Below are 5,168 nucleotides of genomic sequence, written 5' to 3'. Positions count from 1 at the left end.
TCTATCGGGGTTACCTGAGTGGTACGGTGTTAATCTATCTGCGTTGATGGTAAGGAATTCTTTTACTAAATTGTCGTGTCTGTTGTTGTTCTGTTCTTCTTCGATCTCTTGAAAGATGGACTCCCAGTGTCGCCTGTGTGTTCTTTCTTTTTCAGAGGCTGAGTGTTGTCTGTTTCCCAGATGATCTAATATGTAATGAGGCTCAGGGGTTGAAGTTCCTGAGAGGATTTTTATTTTACGCCAAAATGTGGAGGGATCGTTGTAAAGATTGGCAGTGTTTGTAATAGTGTTTGCCCAATGAGTGTTGTGTTCTGTTAGGAGGGATGTGTGTAGTTGAGTTTGGAGTAGTTTGTACCGTCTATAGTGATCTCGTGTCCAACCATGTCTTTGGGAGTGAGTTCTTAATGCGTTGTACTGATTGTTATCTGTGTGTCTCTGCTGTGTTTAGGAGTAGTGATTGTTCTATGTGTGGTTGTAGGGATGTTATTGTTGATTGCAATATTTATGTTGGAGTACCATCTTTCAAGAGATCGATCGATTTCCTCTAGTGTTCCATCATCGGGGATATGAAAGTTAGTAAATGTTGTGATTAAATCTTGTTTAAAGTTATTCCAATTGGCCATGGCAAAGTTAGGTCGGGGAGGGCCAAGCAGAGTGTGGTGTATCGTCGTCGTTGATCGGATCCGTGAGGCAGAAGAGTAGCTCTTCTAGGTCCGCATCCGTGCGGGCATCGAGATCACGATTCCCTGAGAGTGGTGGAAGGAGGGCCTCGATCCGGCGAGCAACGGAGGAGGGGTCGCTCTTGGTCTTTCCCCCTTTCTTCTTTTGTTTCTTCCTCTTCTCCTTAGGTGGAGGGGGAGAAGAAGAGAGAGCGATGGCGGCAGGCGGTGGTGAAGGTGGAAGAGGCTCCTCCACTTCGATTGGCGGTGTTTGCAATAGTGTTTGCCCAATGTGTGTTGTGTTCTGTTAGAAGGGATGTGTGTAGTTGAGTTTGAAGTAGTTTGTATAGTCTAAAGTGATCTCGTGTCCAACCATGTGTTTGGGAGTGAGTTCTTAATGCATTGTATTGATTGATGAGGATCTGTGTGTCTCTGTTGTGTTTAGGAGTAGTGATTGTTCTATGTGTGGTTGTAGGGATGTTGTTGTTGATTGCAATATTTATGTTGGAGTACCATCTTTCAAGAGATCGATCGATTTCCTCTAGTGTTCCATCATCGGGGATATGAAAGTTAGTAAATGTTGTGATTAAATCTTGTTTAAAGTTATTCCAATTGGCCATGGCAAAGTTAGGTCGGGGAGGGCCAAGCAGAGTGTGGTGTATCGTCGTCGTTGATCGGATCCGTGAGGCAGAAGAGTAGCTCTTCTAGGTCCGCATCCGTGCGGGCATCGAGATCACGATTCCCTGAGAGTGGTGGAAGGAGGGCCTCGATCCGGCGAGCAACGGAGGAGGGGTCGCTCTTGGTCTTTCCCCCTTTCTTCTTTTGTTTCTTCCTCTTCTCCTTAGGTGGAGGGGGAGAAGAAGAGAGAGCGATGGCGGCAGGCGGTGGTGAAGGTGGAAGAGGCTCCTCCACTTCGATTGGCGGTGTTTGCAATAGTGTTTGCCCAATGTGTGTTGTGTTCTGTTAGAAGGGATGTGTGTAGTTGAGTTTGAAGTAGTTTGTATAGTCTAAAGTGATCTCGTGTCCAACCATGTGTTTGGGAGTGAGTTCTTAATGCATTGTATTGATTGATGAGGATCTGTGTGTCTCTGTTGTGTTTAGGAGTAGTGATTGTTCTATGTGTGGTTGTAGGGATGTTGTTGTTGATTGCAATATTTATGTTGGAGTACCATCTTTCAAGAGATTGATCGATTTCCTCTAGTGTTCCATCACCGGGGATATGAAAGTTAGTAAATGTTGTGGTTATATCTTGTTTAAAGTCATTCCAGTTGGCCGTTAGGTCGAGGTGGAATGGGGGCGGTTATTGGGGCAGTGGAGATAGTGGCGATTATGGGGATGTGATCACTAGTGGTGAGAGGGCCGGGAGAGAAATGGGTGTTGTGATAAGCTGTTAGGTTGCAAAGAGCTATGTCTGGGGTGGAGGTAGAGTTGTGTGAGAGGAATGTAGGAAAGTTGGGACCAATGTGTCTTACTGTGGTGTCTTGGATGAGTCTTGGAAGTTGTCTTCCTACGACGTTTGAGTTTCTGTTGCCCAGGAGGCGGTGTTTAGCGTTAAGATCACCAATGAGGTATATAGGGATGGTTCTTCTGAATAAGTTAATAAAATCGGGGGTTGGGAGGTAAGGGCGGCTAGGGGGAGGTATACTGTAGCAATAATGATTTTTCCAGTGTGTGTTTGTAACTCTACGGCAATCAGATCTGAGATAAAATTGTCTATGATTTTGTATTGTAAATTGTTTTTCAGTGCAATGGCTGTGCCGTCCATAGGGCGATTGAGAAAGTTTTTACTATGTGTTTTATACCCAGGGATACGGAGTGAATTTGGTGCGGTAGTGCCGTGGCTATTTATAAGAATGATGTCTGGATCTAAATTACGGTAGGTATTGCTAAGACCTAGACTTCGACCATGCCAATTAAGGACGTTATGTTGAATGATTTTCATTGTCTATGTCTTTGGGGTCTGGACTGAGAGGGTTGGGAAGCCTTTGTGTGCTGATCCCCTAGGCGAAGGAGAAGTCTTTCTTCTTCGGTGTTAGCTGGCCGAATAAGATGTTGGAAGGTTTCTAGTTTTTCACAGGTGATTCTTAGTTGGTTGAGTGATAAATCTGGATTCAGTATGTTGTGATTTTGTATGAATAATGCTTTGTTATCTTTTATAGCTTTGGCTAGTTCTCTTTGTTTGACTTCCAAATTGAGGGAGGACTACGACCTCTACCTTGTCATTTTCGGTTTCGTCTTCGTCAGAGGAGCTTAGGTGTTCATCTGATTCGCTGTCTGTTTGGTATTTTGAGATGTCATTACTTCCATGTGGGATGGATTCATCTTCATGTGTGTCAAGCGCCATAGCCTCTTCGTTTTTCTCTTCAGAGATAGGGATGGTTTGTGTGTAAAGGGATGACTCAGCAGGTTATTTTTAGTTGTAGATGGCAGAATGGCTTGTATAATTTTTTCAGAGGGGGGGTTAGGAGGGAGTTTGACAATTGGTAGTCCATTAAGTGTGCAACTTTCCCCCAGAATTTTATTAAAGCTGCCTGGGTTTGCAAGCTCGTGCATGTGAGCATTCATGATAAGAAGCATGTAGTCTGCAAACTTGTCGTTGGGAGATCCATTTTGTATAGCGGCTGCTGGGGTGTTAGGGTTTGGTTTTGTTACTTGTGCAAAGCTTAGACCTGGTCGTACTGTGGCAGGGGGGGGGGTTGTATTTATTGCTTTCTTTAATATTTCTTTTCTTTTAGGGCATTTCATAGCCATAGTGCGGTGGTCTCCTTCGCAGTTAATACACTTTTTGAAGTTGGAGTTGCATTTCTTCCAAGTGTGATCAAGACTGGAGCATTCAGAACAGATTTTAAAATCTTTGGGTTTAGGACATTCGTTGATGTTATGTGTGTCCATTTCATAGCACTTCTTACACATTATGATATGTAGATATTTCTCAGCCTGGATCTGATTTTTGCTGATGCACAGATGGAACAATTTCAGCCCTTCTATTGCTTTTTCTGCCATCTTGATATCATCAAATTCTATTTTCATAGTGTTTCTGTTGCCAAATTCGGTTATTTTGATGATTTTGGCCCAAGAGTTTTCTTTAATGACTTCATGTTCCATCTCCTCTTCACTGTGGCAGTAGATGATGTCATCTACTTTGGTGCATATAATGCTCCTTTTAGCTTTTAGGTCGGGAGGGAGGATTGGGGTGAAGCCATTGTCCTGTAAAGATGTTTTCAGAGGATGAGACAGGAGCTTATTAGTGTCATCTTCTGTGGCTGTAGTTGCGATGATGAATTCTTTTGAATCATGGAGTCCTGTTATTTTTATGTTGTGAGGAGCAACTATTTCAAGCAATTTCAGTTTAACTTGATTTTCTTGGGGATTACTGTGTTTGACTTTAAGTTTACCCATTTTTCAACATGGGGAAAAAATCCTGAGAGGCCACTAACAGGCCGCCTAGTTGGTCCAATCTACCTGTGATCTGGGGCTTGTAACCTAAACTCCCCCCCTCTAAAGGGAGTGACCACTTGCAAGGTCAAAGGAGTACCCCTGATCCCTAACCCTATTAAAGAAAATACCCATTCCAGTGCTTCCTATAACCACCCCAGAACGGGGTCCCCTCGTGCCACTGGCCTCGGGGTTCGGCTTCGTACCACACCAGAGCCTCTACTGGGCGAGCCTAACAGGACCAAAGTAAAATCTAAGAAATAAAGGTAGTCTTACGTAGTAAAAAAGATTTTCAGCCAAGGTGAGCTGGCTGACAGACTTGCAGAATGACGGGAAAGTCGTAATCGGTAAGGTGCTGGGAAAAGCAGCAGTAAAAGTCTTAGCTTGCGCTATCCACGTTTCACTATGAGCGCCGAGTCTATGCAGAGCGGGAGCGAGCGGGAGACATCTTACCGCTGCGGCTGCCGGGAAGAGAATACTGGGCGAGCCTAAAAGGACCAAAGTCTGTCTTGGGAATTCTGAGTCTGTCTCAGCTAGAGAACAGGGGTGAGGAATGATCCACGGGCTTGGATGTTCAACATCGGCGTGAATTGGTAAGGGGACGGTTGGATTTGACACTGCAGTACTGCTTTCCTATTTAATTTGCCTGTGAGACAGTTGGAAAACTGTCGTATTCTGCTGGATCGCGTGCCCTCCAATCAGGAATCAGATCCGGCGCCATCCAATCAGAGCGCAGTGAGGTGTCAGCCACTGGCTAGTGGAAAATCGGAGGCCTCTTCTGGGAGATGTGCACGGTGCGAGAGCTTGAAGCAGAATGACATGACATGACATCGACATGGGCACCGCCGCACATGTTTGTTTGTTTGTTGAAGATTTCCCCTTCGTTGAAGTGGAAGGGGCCGGGCCATATGTTAGCCCAGTCAGTGATTTAAGCAGAGACAAGTAAGTGATGAAGACTGCAGGAGCAGTCTCTTGACTTTAAAAACTATATGCACATATATACACACATGTATATATATATGCATATGCACACATGCTCGCACGCACACTCGCACAGACACACACACACATACA

The sequence above is a fragment of the Coenobita brevimanus genome, unplaced genomic scaffold, assembly GCF_032717465.1.
Source record: "Coenobita brevimanus isolate Jiangsu-jjx unplaced genomic scaffold, ASM3271746v2 jjx.HiC_scaffold_2582, whole genome shotgun sequence".
Classification (NCBI taxonomy): Eukaryota; Metazoa; Arthropoda; class Malacostraca; order Decapoda; family Coenobitidae; genus Coenobita; species Coenobita brevimanus.
This window is presented reverse-complemented; position numbering follows the sequence as displayed.